At 34.9% G+C, this 19919-nt stretch overlaps 1 protein-coding gene across 4 annotated transcripts in view; it reads left to right on the plus strand.

The window, feature by feature from the left end:
- btbd11a (BTB (POZ) domain containing 11a) overlaps window positions 1-19919 on the plus strand; it is a 131245-nt gene that overhangs the window by 26571 nt on the left and 84755 nt on the right. Inside the window, exon 2 of one of the 4 annotated variants that reach the window (XM_077234640.1) lies at window positions 7593-7646. The exons of the other annotated variants lie outside the window; for them this stretch is intronic. The gene's annotated coding sequence lies outside the window, so the exon portion shown is untranslated. The remainder of the gene's footprint in view (window positions 1-7592; window positions 7647-19919) is intronic. 4 annotated transcript variants of the gene reach the window in all.

Raw genomic sequence — 19919 nt, forward strand, 5'->3', positions numbered from 1 at the left:
GAATCATGAAATTTAGCACCACCCCACAAATTTTAGCTACAGTATCTGGAAAAGTGTGTCAGATGCTTCGGGGTAAGCTGTCCCAATGACTTAAATAATCACGATGGATGCAGGACATTAAAATAATTAATTTTAATATGAATTTATAATTATAATTAACTATTATATTAATTATTAACTATTGAAAGTTTACAAAAACGAAATGTTGAAAATTGTTTCACTGCACACAAATATTCTCAATAATAAACAATTTCTCGGCTGCTTTATAGAAATATGCAGTCATATCTTATTTTTTTATTTTTTATGTTATTCTTAATAATTTATTTATCATTTTTTTGTTGTATAGAAAGGTTTCTACAAATTTCAGCATATAGCAGGATTATTGTTATTTTATTTATTTTATTTCATTTTTTACCTGATTTTTCTTTGTGGCAATTTATTTCAAACGTGGCACATCTTACCCCACTTTGGCCTACTAAAGCAAGTAAACATTTTCCTATAATATAATGCCTTGCATTTGTTATTTAAAACACAAGCTCATCACCAACAGAAAAATGAAGAACAGAAAAATAAATGATTTCTTCTTCAGCTAGATGTTTTCCGGTGGAAAGCATTGTTTAAAGGAAGAAAAAGGTTGTATCTCTCTTATGTGCCTCCCAGGGAATCATGAGTAAAACCTACAAGTGGTTGCTAGTAATGCTTTCTATTTTTACTATAGCCTCCATGATTCATAGTGCTATTTAGGGAGATTCACCCTTTGTATCACAGTACAAGCTGTTATTTTGTATTTCATTTTGTCCTAACCTTAATTGTGGTGTTTTTAAAGCAATCAATAAACCCCTGCATTAGTTCTGTCATCTGAAATACACCACTCAAAGTCAGCATCTGTTTTACCCTCAGGGGGTTTTCAGGCGGTTTTATGTTATCAGGATCATATGTGGTCAATATCACACTCAGTGTTGTGCCTTTTTGTTTTTGTTATGAATCGTATTGAATCGATTGACTGAAATGACGTTGTGATTGACAGAGGCTTATTGACTTATTGTGCACATGCTTTAAAGGCGTCCGGTACTATTGTCATCCCTCGATTTGCCATCTACACACGGCTAGGAATCAATGGCAGCTGGGTCAGAAAACAACATGCCCTTATGTAGTGCATTAATGGGTTGCTAATTAACTAATGCTTTTATCTGCCAAATCCATGAATCCATTGAAGTGAAAGTGTAGTTAAATTCCTGTAAATGTGCATTTACTGCCTCCTTTGATTGAAAAGGTTGTATTGACTGAGTAACCTTTTTCCAAGACACTTAGGCTAACCGCGATGCTTTCTGCTATTTCAGTAGTCTTTTTAAAACTTTTGTAGGCTTTGTTGAACTAGGTTTCATCAGTTAATGTGCTTTTCTGAGAATTTTGCCTCAGAGAAAAGCTGCTCTGTGGGAAGAATTAGATGCAGTCTTTGTATTGCACTTTGCCTTATATCACTCGCTCATCCTAAATGCAACTTGTAGATCGTAAATAGTGCCACGTCAATTCACTTTTGAATTTGAAGTACATTAAATCTTAAAGCTCTTTTGCAATCATTATAAAGAATCGGATAAGTGACAAAATTCCTCACTTTTATATATCACCACTGATCCACATACTAACATCCATTTCAAGTTATTTAAGTGTATGAAGTCCAAGAAGTGCTTGTCTACTGCTTGGATTGGTTCAATGCTTGGATTGGTTCAGCAAAGGCCACTGAATATAAATGGTGAAAGTCTTACAGGAGTCATATTATTGGTTTAATGTGTGGTCGTGGAGAGTATTAATTGTTATTATTATTTTATTACTATTACACTCATAAGTAGTTGTAGTATAATATATAATTGTAATTAAAGTGTTATTTTACTTAATATTATTAATATAATGTTATAAGTAACATAATGCTATCAAGTAACAATAATAAATAAACCAAAAATACTATAAACCAAAATTGAATTTATATTGTTGTTGTTATTATTATTGCATTTAATGGACACATGCTCTGTGATTCATGAAGAAATTCGAAACATTTTACAATAATGCTCATGAATTAAAAATGAACAATATACAATAAATGCTATAAAAAATGTGTTAGTTCAACAGCTAATTCAAAAAAAATATTGGCGACTTGATCTTACAGTATTGGTTTTCCATGCAAATTCAGCACAAAACGGCTCCAATGTATTGCCCTTCATCACATACTAATTAAAATATTGGCCTGTTGCAATGGTTATGTAGTTGTGCCAGAGTAAAGGATTGCCGTCTGGTGTTGTGAAGAGGCCTGGGATCTAAATGACATGAGGTCTCTGGGCTCAGATGGCCGAGCAAAGGGTCAGTGCCGCCACAGACACTCATTACCCAATGTCCTGTCTCCAGGAAAACCTCTTTTTGAGCTGTCTCATTTTCTCCTCTGCTAGAGAGAGACGAGAGACTGCTCTGGAATAGAAACTAATGTGTAGATCGCTTGACCATAGTTGCGTGTCAAGCTAGAAACTACACGTCATTTTATTGTTTAGCTACACTCTTAAAAATAAAGGTTCCAAAAGGGGGGGTTCACAGTGATGCCTTATTAAATGAACCATTTCGGTTGCCCAAAGAACCTTTCAGTGAATAGTTCCATTTTTTTCTTAGTGTAAAGAACATTTTAATAATCTAAAGAACCTTTTTTTCATTATAAAGAACATTCTGTATAATGGAAAGGTTCCATGGATGTTAAAGGTTCTTTATGGAACCATTGATTCCAATAAAGAACCTTTAACATCCATGAAACATCCATGTTCTTTTTTCCTTTAATGTAGTACACTTGACAAAAACTATATGGATACAATTCAATATTTGCATTTAATGATTTAAGGATCTCAGTTGGGATGACATAGCTAAATGCCATTTGAACATATCAATTTACATTTAGTTGCACTAATAATGCAATACCACTAAAATGTATAGAGAGGACAAACATAATCACCTTTTCCCAAACTTTTTGTCAGAGGCTCAAGATGCAGGCACAACTGATTTTTTTTTCACAGTTTATTTTGGCATTTATACAATCCACCATGTTTTTCCTGTCCAGCCATTGCATCACACAAACCCACTTGAATTTAGTAACTACAAGTTATGTTCTTGTCCCATGAAGCATGTTCCCAGAATTCCTCCGCGGACTCGTCCTTTACTGATTAAACTAGAAAACATGGAATTTATGAGCTCTGCATTACATAACAGACATGCAATCCAATGAATACAGATGGGCTGATAAATGTCTGTTTGCAACTAAGATGCAGATGACATTGATTGACTGCTTGTGATTTACATAATAACACTGCATTTCCAATAAGAATCACCGTTTGCAGGATGTTCTTGGTGTTTATTTAAAGAATCGCTGTGTCATGCGGTCTGGCTGGAATGAACTGCTTTGAAAACTGTTGCTCAATTTTAAAACGTATGCATTGAGACAATTCGTTTGTTAACTACTGCAATGAGCAAGAAAGCATTACAAATTACCCGGAGAGTTACATTTTAAAAGGTTAGTTAATATGAAATTGATAGATGTGGAATGGCCAGCTAGTGTAAAATAATTACTGTGCTCGCTCGCAAGAAATTATCATATTAAACTCCATGGTTTTTAAGATTTAGTGAAGAAAATGTGACACTGTGCCATGATTTAAGTTTCAGTGTTTGCCAATGTGTTTCTATGTATTTGCTAAGGTGTTTTGAGTGTTTGTAACCTGTTTCTAGGTGGCTATGGTTCTTTATTGACATTGAAGGTTCCATGAGAAACCTTTAACCTCCACAGAACCTTTCCATTGCACAAAAGGTTCCTGATAGCGGAAAAAGGTTCTTTAGATTATTAAAATGTTCATCGCACTAAGAAAAGTGGTTGTTTCTAAAAACTGTTCACTGAAGGGTTATTTAGGGAAACCAAAGTAGTTATTCTATGGCATCACTGCAAAACCCCATTTTGGAACCTTTATTTTTAAGAATTTGCTCAATGGTTCAATTAAGTCAAAAGATCCCAAGTCTTCATTATATTCTGGTATCTTCAGAATATAAGTCTTTGGATTTTTGGTCTGAGTCAAGAAAAGTAACAGCACATAAGTTAATATTTATTTCAAAACTTACCAGTATAAATATTTTGCTGATTAGTTTCTAATCGCCAAATAAATATCGGCAGACTTTGCAATTGGCACTTCCTTCTTTCACAAAAACAAACAATTTTGGGCAAGGTCAAATGTAGAAGGAATGTTTCAGTAATTAATTATCTTCTTTTTTCCCCCCTTCATCTGTCCAAAGAGCTCATTTACATTTGGACATTTCTCAGATCTCTCTAATCACACTAAAATCACTCTTATAATTAATTTACAGATGGCTCCTGGCTGAGACCAGATCCGTTTCTGTTCCTCTCGTTTACTTTCATTCCCATGAGCTCGCCTGCTTGCCTGCCTGTCCGCCTGTCCGTCATCAATGTCACATGTGTCTGATCATGTCCCATGTTCCCTCAGGGAGACCAGTCAGAATGGCACGTGTCACTAGTATTAGGGATTACCCCTCACAAACCCATGACATGTTGTCATGTGCATGCTAGATAAACAGAGCACTGTCATATTTACCACAGGCAATCTGATTTCAGGTCAGTGATCAATGGCCGTTTCACTTACACAATGCTGTGAAAAGTGTTGTTTTGGCTAATCGCTCAAATGAGAGGCATTTGCAGATTATTTATTTCATAAGTGATGGTAATCAATAGACAAGTAGCGGGACCATTGATTTTTTTGTTTTGTTTTGCTGCTGCAACACATATTGTGCGCATGAGTTTTCTGTGGAGGAAATGGATGTGTTTCATTTGGAAGTGATTTCACTTCACAATTGGCTGGATAAGCTGTAAATTTGAATTACAAATATTATTTAAAAAACAGTTTGAACATAAATATTTGTATAAATACCTTACATGGTGAAGAATCTTAAATCTTTCTTATTTTTATTGCTTTTTTAAAACCAAAGAAACTTTTTTTAAAATTCTAACATGATGTATATCTTTAAATGTAAATGGGATTTTAAATCCTCATTTTTCAAAATGGTCTCAGACTTTGGGACTCTATTTTGTCAGGGACCTGAAGAAATATTTCAAGTATGTTTTTTAAACACCTTGTAATATTTCAGTCCAGCTATATGAGTTGACTGTGCTAATGTGAAACACTGCCTTCGAAATTGAGAATCATGTTTTTTTGATTTCTGCAGCTTTGAGATTGGTCCATGAGGGAGAAACTTTGAGGCCATTTAAGTTCATTTTCCAAGTCGTATTCAATCTCTCATAAATCTTAGATGTATGATGTTGTTATGCACTTATGCTCTTTTTGTGGTCGAACATGCATTTGGCTCTTTCTGTACTTAGATTTAGTATGTGGTGTTGTCATACCACTGATCCTCCTTTGGGATTTAAGGAAGAGGATTTGAACTTTAAAACCTCTCATCATTGGGAAATTTGAAAAACAGAAGCAGACATACTAAGACTCAAGCTCGGTACTAGCAGAGCAGTGTAATTATATTTTTTAAGTTTCTAATTTTTTAAAATATTCAATCTATATGTTTTAGTTTTTAAAATTTCAGCTTAGTTTTGGTTTTAAGTATAATTTTTTTCCATCCATCCATCCATCCATCCTTGTGAATAGTTTTGAAGACATCTTATTGAGCAATATTTCCCGGTATTCACATCACGTCTCACATCATGTTGCTTGCCAAGGTCGTAACAGCCTTTATGAGCTTAGTTAGCCACCGGCTTGACAGTGCACAATGTACTGTTACAGGAAATCCAAAGAATGTTTTCAAAAAATGCATATATTCAGATGACATGCATAGCTCTGCAAATCACCTTACAAGGTTTTAGTCAATGCTGTCTACGAAGTCTGAGCTGCTGAGAAATTTTTAATACTGTTAAATACAGCATGTGATGGACATTTTTCAGTTCTTCACTCGGTGGTAGTGTGATAGACCAACTCAGAAGTGATTGGATTCTTCCTCCCGTTCTCTCACCTGTCTCATGGTTTTTCCCCCCATGTTTTCAAAGGTGACATCTTTTAGTCGATATGCCCTTAAAAACTTGATATGTTTTGCAAGCCAGTTCTTGATTCTCAAGGTCATAACAGTCCGCAGCTCAAGGGATGGGACCTTCCTTTTGACAGCGACTGTGACACCCACGTGAAAGTGTCCTTCAATCTGTGTGTTACATAACATGCTATATGTCATCAATCGACCAGGCAGCATATGGCACTTCAACTTTAAAACAGGAAGAACAGTACTCGACAATAGAAGTGCCTTCATCAAAATCTTGGAAATGAGTCTTTCATAACACCATCGGATTATTAAGAAGATGCCATTTATAACAATGCATTATGAAATTTGGATGCTGCACTTAGATCGCTATAATGAAGACATAAAAATGAGTCCTAGAATATAAAATGTACACACTTCTTGGCTGCATCTGCTGAATTGCTTCAAACACTGGCTTTTCCCACCAAATAAAATAAGAATATTTCCATTTTAATTCATAATTGGGTGTTTTTTTTTTGTCTGTTTGTGCAGTCTTACAAATTATTTATTTTTATTTTATCTTTCTTTTTTTTTTTACTTAAAGCTAATTACAGTGTTGACTGCAAAACCAAATATATTCTGATGATTCATAAAAAATCAATCTATCTATCTATCTATCTATCTATCTATCTATCTATCTATCTATCTATCTATCTATCTATCTCTATCTATCTATCTATCTATCTATCTATCTATCTATCTATCTATCTATCTATCTATCTATCTATCTATCTATCTATCTATCTATCTATCTATCTATATCTCTAGACGTCACTTAGTTAGCATTTTTTTATGGGTTTTTGCTAAATCGCCTGAAATAAGGTCTGTGGTTAACAAAGCCTCTAAATATTTTCACGTTTTGATCTATGACATAAAACACACCAGTTATAACCTGCTTGAGGTTTTTTCAACTTTATTGTGTCTGCTTGTGGTTTTTTAAACTTTATATAGGCTTCAAAATGTATGCATTTTGGATTAACTTGAAAAGATTATCTTGATAGACAAAACGTGTAAGGGTCACAACTCTTTGTTGAACACAGATCTTATTTTTTGCGATTTTCCAAAAGTCTATGGGGAAAATGCATAGCTTTTCGATCGAGGGAACCCATGCACCGCTAACTTCTGAGTTGTCCTACAAAGTGACGTCATAACTTCGGCACTATATATATACAGTATATATGCATTAGCAGTATATATGCATATGAACAAACATACAATTTATTTATTTATAACCCAAACCCATCCAGATCTTCTGTGTCAATGTCCTTAATTGATGTAAAAGAATAATAATTATTATAATCAATTTCTTTCTTTGTTTTGCATGATTCATGATGTCACCATCATTCTGTTGACAGGTAAGATTACAGTTCTTTTGCTTTTCCTAACCACAGAATGATGAAATGTTTCAAGTATCTAACTCCATTAAATATCAAACCATATCAGTTTATAGCAAATTAAAATAAATGAGTGCCATTATGTAATTTCAGCTGACATTCATCACTGCACCTTCAAAACCCTTCCATGGGAAAATCCTTTTAAATGTTGGCATATAAATCTTCCATATTCCCTCAATATGTTTTATGGCGACACATTTGTTAGATCTCTATCATTCGTCTCCCTTTTGGTCTGACCCCTTAATTTTAAAGCTTGGAGAATGTGATTGTGACCATAAAGTTCAATTGGTCTCTCTGAATTACCTTCACCGCCTGGTTTCCCTCCCACCGTTGGGAATTGCGTAACCTGACTGTGATGCTCAGAGCTTATAAGAATAATGAGAATATAATGACATGTTAATGAGCACATTAGACTTTAACAAAGAAAAACCGTGCCTGTTGGCCCCTGACTGCCCTCAAGGTGTGATGGCATAGTATTTGTTTCAGAGGGAAGTGTAATTGTGAATGGTGAGGTTAAGGCTGACCTGAGACCTCCGTCTTGATTAATGGCTTTTGGACTGAAACACACACTGTCTTGCAGCTGTTCGTTTTGGTCTCTTAAGTTCTCTTCCAGTTTCATCTGGTGATTTAGATCAAATAGTCGTCTGGTCGTGAAGGTAGTTCATGTGAAAGGCCCTATCGGGGAAGGGTCTCATCTGTTGTGAACAGTTTAGGTTGCTCTATAATTTTAATCTGGACCATTTTGCCCTTCAAAATTTTAAATTAGCGCCAAATTGCCCATATTAGCCAGGACATTATTAAGCTCATTTTTCTTCACATAAACTTCGGTGTCATGAATCAGCAACCTCTTATTAGCTTCCAAAAAAAAGATTCATGTGGAAATCCCTTAAGGGATCCCTAACTTTTCCAAACAAACTTTGCTCGCAATTTCAATTACAGAGTTGCATTTATAAATAACATATTATAATCTCTTTCCCAGGACAATTCTTCATGTTAAACAACCAAAACGTGTCCTTTTGCTACCCCAAACATAACCATGATTCCTATTTCCGTGAACCTTGAATTAGATTTTTATAATTATGCAATGAAAAACCAAAGAGCAAAATAACTGCAAGAAATTACACTGTAAGACTGAACGGAGTCTCTCACAGAATGTGGGTTGTCGATTGCAGGGCTGAGAGGGCTGTAGCCTAATGCTTTTCAGTGGGTGAGCTGTAATTGTTTTTAGGTCATTAATCCTGTGGCACCTGGTTTTGAGAATGATTTGCTAACTTTAGTACAGTGATTACTGATACCTGGGGGCCTTTAAAACGGAGGGCATTGGTAATTGCGCTGTGTATTAAATGTCTGTAAACCAGCCCTCGAGACAAACTAGGCTCATGTTAAATCAGTAAAAATTGGAAAGACATGGTATTATATAGAATTTTAAATTTAATTTTGTATTGTAAATGTATTATATATATTTGTATATTATTTATTTCATAGCATTATTATAATTATTATTATGTTTATATATAGTCCAATATATATATATATATATATATATATATATATATATATATATATATATATATATATATATATATATATATACATACAATTAGTCTAAAAATATTTTTGTTTATTATATTACTTTATTTGAAACAAGCATATCCAATATGTATTGAGTAGTATCTATAGTGTAGTGTTTGCCTTTGTGGATGCTCTGAACACACAGTAAAAAAAAACCCACAAGGACAGCTCCAGACAGGCACTAAAACATTGATGTCTGGTCTCGTCACCCTGTAGTCCAATATAACACGACTAGATGGGCCGTCAAGGGCCACATTGATGCAACCCCCCTTAATTTACCCTCCTTTTTGGTCAATAACTGAGACAACCTCCAGCAACAGTTGTGGAGTCAATACTGGTTAAGTGCAAGGCCAAAGAGTGTTGAAACAGGAGAATCATCACACAAATGGTGATAATTAGCTTAGTTAGGACTAAGAGGTATCCTAGGCCAGAGCACCAATGCAGCTTTGAACAATTATTATCAGACTGTTTGACAAGAGAGAAAAAGAGAAACTCAATAAGGGCATTACTGAACTAGAAAGTAGTGCTTAACTATGTTAAGAAAAGAAAAGCAAAGATAGCAGTTGGTCCTCTGGTGTTTATTGTCAGTGTTTTTGAGCGACTTCTAGATGCATTTATTCAGCTTTCACCGAGGGTCTAATATATGTATGTGCATTAATTATGAAAATAATTTTTCTTTTAATGGTCCAGAGATTGCTTGGCCTTAAAACTATCTCTCCTGGCGGAGAAAAGCCGCTTGCGTCATGTAAATGTTTCCATGTAAAACCCTTTATAATGTAATGTTAATGTTTTATTCATATTAATGAGACCTTTTCTTAAAAAGGCTGATTAAATGATAATAGTGTTTAATTAGTTAATGGAGGGGGTGAGATTCAGGTCAGGTTGTATTAAAAATGGAGAAGTCAAAGATTTCATTGTGCATGGCATTTGCTTGCTAGCATTTTTCTTAGGAGAAAGAAGTTCTGATTCAACTTTGGCGAAAAGTACAAATTGGGGTGTGACGCAAGCGTTCTGTTTAGATTTAGCAGGTTAAACCTGATTGCATTTACTTGGTGAGCAGGTTGAAGTAGTGCAAATCAGACGTTGAACGCTTATTACAGACTTGCAGGGATTGTGTTAGTGTAGTGTGCCGTTTCGGAAGCTTGTGGTGGTGCACGTTGATCATTAAAAATGTGTTGAAAAGTACATGACCTCCAGTAATGGAACATTTAGAAATATATGATTATGAAGAGGACACTGAAAGATTGCTTTATAGTCTTTTAGCAGATGCTTTTATCCAAAGTGACTTGCAGTACATAATATGGAATGAACGTCCACCGTGAGCAATCTGAGGTATACATTTGCATTTATGCATTTGGCAGACGCTTTTATCCGAAGGTGACATGCAGTGTATTTTATCAGTTCATGTGTTCTCTGGGAATTGAACATACGACCTTGGTGTTGCAAGCGTCATTCCCTACTGTGTGAGTGTATTGAAGGTTTGAGGGGGGTTTCAGGCCCTAAAGTTGTTCCATAATTGTTTGAATGTATCAATAAAGCAAATCAAATTTATGACTTTTTATAATTAATGTTGTTCTGCCCGGCAGTTATGACTAATATCTCAGTCTAGTGAGCTTATCCTTCTCACTCTACATCTTCAATATTGCTGTTGTCATGACAATCAGTTTCTTATTTTTTTCTGTTAGCTGTGCATGAGAATCAACTTTTGAGTGTATGACAACTTTTGAGTTTTTCTTTACATTTGTTCTATATTTTTGGACATTAAAAAGCCATGTTATATGTGCCAACTTAGTCCAGATTTACTAAACTTCTGCCAGGATTTACTCAAGGCATGCTGTGAAAATTGAAACATGCGGTGAAAAGGTGTGGACACAGTTATTATTGCTTATTAATCTGTAGGAGTTTCCCTTTCAGATGCAAAATGTATGGGAGGAGAGTATGTAAATGAATCATGCAAGGTGATTTACTAAGGTTTGCGCTAGTCAATTTTCTGGTATTTGCGCCATTATTTACCGCCCAAAAAAAGCATGTCTTATACCAGATGCTAATTTGCACTTCCCTTGGGAGATTGTGTTGGTCGTTATGGAAATGATCTGGCTGCTTCTGTGATCTTTTATTTGCGTGTCGTCAGTAGATCACATGCAGAAGTTTTGTGGATTTGCGCTCTCATGCTAATTTACCCTGTTTAGTGAATCTGGCCTAAAATTAACAGATAGCACTAAATGTGAATAAAATGAGTCTTTGAGTAAATGCAATGTTAGTTTCTGCCTATTTGGGTTTAAATCATAAGAACAATAGTTTGACCGTCGCTGTTTTTTATTTTTATTTGATGCAAGTACAAGTGACTGAATTGAATCAAAGACGAATAAGTGCTATACCAAAGGGACTGTTTAATAATCATTAAAGTGTTTGTGCGTCTCTTCCTCTGATCTTTCGTGACCTGAAACGTCAGTTTGTCGTCTCGTAAAGGGTTGAGGCTGGTGGTCTTTACTTCACATATTTTACCAGCGTTCATTTTTGTACTATAATATGTAAATTATGTAATATATATTACTTGCATTAAGCTACAGAAACATGTGAATACATATTCCAAATTTGTCTTTCCAAATCGGCAAGACTTTCTGTCTTCTGTAGAACACAAAAGAATATATTTAGTAAAATATTTATTTTTCTTTCCATTTTTGGCCAATACGGAAAAGGTACTGGTAATTTTCTTCCAGGACATTATAGGTTGATTTTTTGGACATTTCCTGCAACCACAAAACATAACAAAATGCTATGTGTAATTTAAAATATGGGGAAAAAACCTCTAAAAAAATCCATTCATATTAACTGTATATTATGCCATATTTTTTTTTACAGACTTTTCAGAGAGTACAATGTTCTTTTGGATGACATTGCCTTTAATTGTATGGACATAAAACCCAGAGACATTTTTTCAAAATAGCTTTTGTGGTTTGCTCTGAAGAAAGTAAATGATGCAGGTTTGGAACTTTATTCATCATATTTAAAGAGCAGACCCCAGAAAACAGCTGACATGTTAGTCAGATGTCCTTGTAACAGCATCTGTCACCCTAAAGGTTTGACTTTATACACTTAAAGTATTCTCTCAAATGTTCTGCATCAGTAATATAGTACACAGCAGTCCCAGGAATCACTTTGTAAGCGTCCGATAAGCTTTTGACATCTCACCATATTCTTCATTCCACCAAAAGTAGCCGAACACCTTTACATTCCCAAGTAACAGAAACCAGAAACCCAGATAATTTATTTAGGATCCTCTACCTGCCCACTCCTGTAGAACATGATCTTTTCTGAACGAATGAGGAAATGATTCTCTGTAAACACAGTTACACGACCCACGCTGTCCTCCAGAAGATTCCCTCACTGTCCACATTTAATATTTCAGTGCAATCTCTCCAGTGTGCTGTTATGTAATAGACCTAATTTATATGGCTACTTTTCATGTTTTATGCATTTTCATAATCATTGTCCTGCCATGACGAGAATGCTTTTATGTAATAATATACATGGTCATCGTGATTTTGAAAGACATGTTCTTGGATCAACATATTTTGTTGATCTTGGATCAACATCCCTGTCCAAAAATTTTGTCCTAACCCTATCCCTTCCCTTAAACCTAACCCTACCCATAATTTATCCCTAAAAGGGAAATTATATGCGAATAACACTAGAAGCGCCTAACCCTGGTTGTAAGCCTATTATTGACATAAACTGTAAACTCGCCCCTCAAATCTAATTGGTCAGTTGGAATGTTGTTCCAGGATCAACAAAGATGTTGATCCAGGAAAAATTTTCGCTTGGTACCTAATAGGCATTTCATATGCTATAGGTTATGATGGCATACATAGTAAAGGTCATGGCTGATAACCCAAAGGGCTGTGTTACCAACCCGAATCATGTTATACCAGAGGGACCAGAGGGTAGAAAGTCGCTTTGTATAAATTGTGTCAGCTATGATGATTAAATGATGACATTTGTTAACATTAGTTAGCATGAACTAGAATGAACAATACCTCTACAGCATTTTTTAATATTAGTTCATTTTAATCTCAAAATCTAGTACTATATATTTAAGATTAAAGTTATATCTGTTAATATCAGTTCATGCTTTGCGAACTATAACATTTGTATTAACTAACATTAACATTAATGTATTTACTAATGATGCCTTATTGTAAAGTGTTACCAAGTATTTGGTTGTAGATATTTGTATTGTATTTCTATTTTATTTTTTGTTTATCTAAAGACACTAAAATTGGACACCAAAGACACTAAATGTAGTCAATATTTTGTTGTCATATTCATTACATTTAGTCCATTTATTTGGGCTGAAATTCTTAGAATTTGAGTCGACAGAAACAACAATTCAATTGACTAATTATTTAACTATAAACTATAAATAACTAATTTAATAATGTACAAATTGTGTGATAAATTGTAACAGACCAAACAAATCAAATCAAATATTCCATGGTGTATTTATTTTATATTAAGGCTGAGCATGTATATGCAACTGTAAGGACTGTATTTATATGTAGGCTGTTGATATCACTGTCACTCAGGGCAAGGTTATGTGCTCTTTCTGCACACTGAGAGGCCTTTTCTTAAATCATTCACAGATCAGCTCTGTACACAGCTGAAACCTGGAGGGACAAACGTGGGGAAAAAATGATTGGGTCCTTTATCATGATGAGTCAGATGCAAGGCGGCTCTTTAGCTTGAGGTATTGCAGTGAGCTTACTGTGTTAGGAGCTAAATCAAGAGGTTTTCTCAAGAGGAACACATCAAAATCAGGGAAATCCATGAGTTTCTGCAATGATGCTGTCAACATATGTTCAGTTTAGCTTTAGTTTCACGGACTCTTATTATGTTTCTATTTTGTTGCAGTCCGTCTATGTACCTGTTTGCACGTCCTTCATCAGTTGTCATGGTTACTCATTATATTATTATCCTCTGTTAATATCTCACTGTCGTGGTCCGGTATTGTTTGTGCTTGCACCGTTTTACACGGTCTCATATCCTTGAATCATCTTCATCATCATTGGACTAAAACGTGACAGATGCCTATATATAATATTAGAAAAAATATTATCATTGCATGGAAACTTTGCCTCATTTCTTCTAAGTTAAAACTTTGCCATTTTTACTGGTAATATTTTTTGTACTGTACAGATAAGTCATCTTGTTTAAAGGGTTTTCAAACTATTTGATGCCAAGGATGGTACATTTTGTAAATCCCAAATATGGTACATTTAAAGGAAGCTATATTTTCAAGACTCATACTGTACACATAGTAAGCATGGAATAATAAAGACAACATGTTTGCAAAATTAAATATGATTAATAATTAAATTAAAATAAAACAATTATAATAAATAGTTACATTTTAATAATTAAGTGGGCTTGAGGAAGTGCTATGCTATGCTAAACTGAAATGCTATTTAAATTTTCAAAGTTATTCTTCTTATTCTGAGACTAATATTTTCAACTCTATCTTTAACTCTGACTTACAGTAAACTCGAGTCAGACTTTCAGACTGTTCTGGGTTAGTGTGCTGTATCTTTTCTAACTGGTTCGACTTACGGTTTTCCTAAAAATGACGATTAAAACTTTGAAAAATGCCATCGACTTAACATTGCGACAAACTTTGACGGGTCATAGCTCCGAGCAAGGATTTCGTAGAAACATGGTGGCCTGTTCATCTGTTTTGAAGAATCTAGTTCCTTAGTCTTCTATATTTCTTCAATTTTAATTCTGAGAGCAGGTCTCCTATAGTCCTCTTACTTAGATGAATGTTATTACTGCAGCATCAATATCTGTACTATTTTCACCTGACAGCCTCCTCATCAAGGCTTTAAAATGCTACCCCACTTGAATTGTTTTCTCTTAACACGCTTTCCATCATCCTCCATTGTCACGTCTTATCCTTATACTCTCAGTCAAGTGACCAACTAGATAATTACAACCAGGCTCTATTGATTGATTTCAAGGCATCAGTGCTCCTGGTCAGTTATGTGAATGGATTTATAACTCATAGAGCGCTGCTGTGTGTGTGTGTGTGTGTGTGTGTGTGTGTGTGTGTGTGTGTGTCTGCTCTTTTAGAAATGAAATCTTCCTATTTGAAGACAAAATACTCACAAACCTTGTTCTTTGAGGCTGTTTTCAGACTTTCATGCCTCTTTTCACATTTTCCTTTTGGGTTCGAACTGCAGTTCTTGTACAAACTCTAACTGACATAGATCTGGTCCAAATGCTTTAAAAAATAGAGCCTTAAAAATAAGCATGATTTATTACCTTATTTCAGTGTGAACAGTTTTTTGGCAGAAATGCAAATGCCCTCATTAACACCCGTATTGTACATGTGTTTATATTTAATGCATGCTGATTGGAAGAATTCCCCTGCAGTCATGCCTGGAGTAATTTAACTTTAAGAGGCTGTTCACGTTTATTAGCTTTGGTGTATTGTTGGTTTATTTAAATTAAGTAATAAAGAAGACTATATCCTATAAATGCTAGAAAAAGAATCATTCACGATGAGTAGCTTACGCACTTGGCTGTACTGACGTTACACCCGAGTTAAAAGCTATCTCATAATGTATTTGATGTTCATAGCTTTGAGCTGTCACTTCTTTTTGGATCTCACTCGGAAATGTGTCACCGTGCATCAGCGAGCGAGCTATACCATCATTATTGTGCCACAGGAGCATTTGACTCATTGCTTCGTGCTGGTTTTGTGACTGTGCCTATGACGTAGAAGTGAGAGTGAGCCTCTCTGTCGGAGAGCTGTGGGAATTCACTCGGATTGGCCTCAGAGCCTTTGGCGGAGGTGTTAATTATGCACAGAACAGATAATCGATAAGGCAGCTAGAGACCAAATACAGTAGGCTGACTGAAAGCTGCACTCAAACTTGTGCCTGCCAATGTGCTCAGTGGACTCCAAGATGCAAATCAGATCTCACCATAGAGCCGTGTTGGCAACAGCTTTTACTTTATTTTCAGGTGCTGTTGATGTGTTAATAACAGTCAGGAACCATATTGGACGTTGGACATCAACTCAACATAGTACAAAAATGTCCTTAAAACAAAATATTAATGTAAAATACATAACAGGAATACTACTTAATATCAGCATTTTTTTTACTATAATTAATAGCAATAACAATACCTTGTGTGTTTTATTCGGTTATAAAAATTATTATATAATGATGATGGTGATGATGACTATATTATTATTATTATTATTGTTAGCAGTAGTAGTATTATACATGTAATTACAATGCCATTTCCATATTAATTAATTTGTTTGATTGTTTTAATAATTGCACATTCAAAAATAAAACCTTGTATTTAATTCAATAATAATTAAGTGAGTTGATCCAATAATTAATATTATACATTTCCATGTCATTTGTTTACTTATTTAGATGATTAATAATTAACTTTTAATAATTAATAATAATAATAATTTTACATAGTAATAATAATATGATTGTTAAAATGTTAACAGGCAAATAGAGAAAATCACTGTACATTTTATATTAATAGAAGCTAACATCATAGCCAGCGCAAATCAATATGACGCTTATGGATGTGGCTTCATTTTATTCAGTGAGTCAGGTTTATTATTTTTATATTACATATTTGATTTTATTATTTGCATTTTGTGGTCTTTTTTCCTCGGTCGTTTGTAACCATATCAGAACAGACATGCGAATCACCCGGTCATTCAGCTAAGGACATTTACATAAACGCGAGTACAAACAGAAGGCCGTCACTGGATCAATGAGCTTGGATGGGTGGTAACTGAATGGTTTTCTGCAAGAGCACTTCTATTAAGTCCAGTCCAAGTTAGGATGGCTTTTTTCCCTGTCACAAAGGGAGTCTTTCACGGATGCGCACAGCAGCCCTGGCATTCTCAAGAGCGCCGAGAGCATTGTGGGCTATCAAAGTGAATTACTGTTCAGTCTGGTGTCATCCCTCAGGCTGCTCAGTTACCACCCATGTTGGTCTCCTGCAGGTGGGCAAGAGAGTGAACCTAAATGCGCCTGATTGCTGAGATAGTCGACTGTGTCATGAGGTCAAAGTAATACTTTTTTGGGGGTAGAAATTGTTTTTGATCCAGTTTATATTGTGATCAACTGTAAATTCATCTCAAAAACTAAATCAGTCTTTTTTTGATTACCTATTAACAAGCTTTAAATAAAATCTAATCTAACTTCAACAGGATCCTTGGTGTGATATTGATTTCAGAAGATAATATTGGGTTGTCACTCTGTTTTCAAAAACAATCAAGGGTTGCCGTTTACAATCATTTACAATCGTTACAAAGCACTTAAGAAAAATCATTGCACAGGGATAAATGATAAAAACAAACTTTTAGAAAGTATATCCACAAGACAAACATTATTCCCCAATTTCACAGACAAGGCCTAAACCTAGTCCCAGATTAAAATGCATGTTTGAGCTGTTTTAACTGAAAGCAACTTGCACTGACATATTTTTGGTTCCATAATTTTGTCTATATGCACACCAGTAATGTTTTTGTTTTTCTAAGGCACGATTATAAAAGCTATTTACATGTCCTAATAAGGTATAATCCTGGTTTAATCTAAGCCCTGTCATAACATATTTAGACATCTTTATAGCTCAAATAACACAACATTAAAAATGTAATTGTTTTATCAAAAGTATGAGCTGCCTATTACTTTATTTGAACCCTCTTGAATGCTATAAAACTATGTATTTTTTAACAAAATTATCTGGAGTGATTAACAGTATATGCCATCTATACATCACGTTTCTTTAGTACTCTTATCTTTTCATGTCACATTTGCAGTTGTTACTTTTTAGCATTTTCATTTCATTCTATTTAAGTGAACAATATATGTACTTGTATATCTACCTATAGTCTGTCGAAATCTGATGGATCATAGCAGGTATTGTAGGCTAGAGCTTTAGCGACCTGTCCTGCCTCTGGCGGATTAGCTTCTGAGATGTCCTTTAAAGGTGTAGACATAGTGACTCACTGCGAAGGTTTAATCTCAGCCTTTTATTGAAAGCTGAGGTGGATAGTAGTGGTTCGAGAATTGAATTGTAGTACATACTCTGTCCCCTTTATCCTTGTATTTAAGCGCCTTACAGCATATATTGCATTTTCGATATGGTATCAAGGGTGTATTTGAAGGCCTCGGGCTGTTTAAAACACTTAAATTGCACAATTTTATCTTGCTTATCTGGCATATTCTGACATGTTTCAAGGATTACACTTTTCTGCATAATTGTACATACACTTGTGGAATATAAGCTCTCAATGTGACCCTGTCTTGTTGATAATATTTGGGTAGCTTATTATACAATATGCAGAAAAAATAACAGTTACTTTATAAAGAGCAATATCCTGCAAGGGTGGGAGGCACAAATCAGCATCAAGAACCAGAGGAGGGGCAGATTATTCAACCGTGTACAACCTTAAGAAACACAAGGTCAAAAAGTCAATTGTTTCATGCGCAGGACGAAATTATCAAGTGATATTGTATTAATGGGAAGAGATGAATTAACTCTATTGTGACGGCAGAACTCATTGTGAAAAAATTTACTTTGATATTTTAATGTTTAATTTGACATGATAAATTTTGTATCATCTAGTTTGGAGTGTAATTACTTTCTCAAGATGAATAATTTCTTTTTGAGGTTAAAAGCGGAAATATCTGATGCCAAGAATTAAATTCATTTTCTTTAATTTGTTTTAGGTGCAAATATATGAAAAATATGAAGATTTTAGCAGGGTAGTAATCTGTACAGGGTCTGTTTAATCAAATGTGATTCATCCGGGTGCATGTTGCTGTATTACAGCCTGTCGTGAGATCTGGCTTTTGAAGTAGTGTTTTCTGCGACTGAAGGTCAAAACTCTTAATGCCATGCTGGAAATGTCAAAACAATTATGGCCACAATAACAGTCTGCATTTTAGAGGTGTGTGTGTGTTTACCCGCAGATTAAAATTTGTGATCCAGTATAAAATTGTAGTTACAACAAGACTGTGGCCTGCACTTTAATGATGTCATGACTGGTTATTATCCCAGGAACCTGATTTATAATGTTATATATAAATTAGCGTTTTTGCCTCTGACATTGTGACCGCATCCGTGTATGTCAGTTCCCCATTGTTGAGCTGGGAACAAAATGCTAGGAGCACTTTATAGGTGAAAGCCATTAAAGAATAGAGCGGAAAGGTGGTCTTGAATAGTCCCACCGCTCTACTGATTCTCCGTTGGTTCTGTTTTTTACTTGATTAATTTCTTTTCATCAAGCATAGGCCTTCATTAACCTGGCAGCTTACTCAGTATTATATAAGACTTCCCATTGTTTTTGAAGTAAGAGCCAAAGACAATGTGTTAAGGCTTGAGGGATCAATTTCTCTCTAGTAATGTGTGTACGACACATCAGGGAAAGCGTGAGTAAGGTCATGACGTGGTTAGAGTCATAGTTGTTTTAGTTCTGAATTGCCGCTTGAGGCATTCACACTAAGAAGAGAATTACCTCATAGCTACGTAAATTAGTGTTTGAATTGGCTAGTGAAATTCTTCTATTGTACATCTCCTCTCAGTCCCAAGATCACTCTTAAAAAATTTATTCATGGCATGTTAGGCTAAACACTTCCTGCATCCAAGTATGCTGTGATAGGTCCATGTATGGAGTTCTTATTCTTATTCATCATTTTCCGCTTTCCTCAGTTTGTAATGTTGCTATTCGAGCATGACAAAGGTCTGCAAAGTTACAAAGCACAAAGTCCTATCCAAAGGGAGTTATGCTCTATATCAGCAAGC

The sequence above is a fragment of the Siphateles boraxobius genome, unplaced genomic scaffold (assembly GCF_051911475.1).
Source record: "Siphateles boraxobius isolate OS27281-9 unplaced genomic scaffold, OSU_SipBor_1 19, whole genome shotgun sequence".
NCBI lineage: Eukaryota > Metazoa > Chordata > Actinopteri > Cypriniformes > Leuciscidae > Siphateles > Siphateles boraxobius.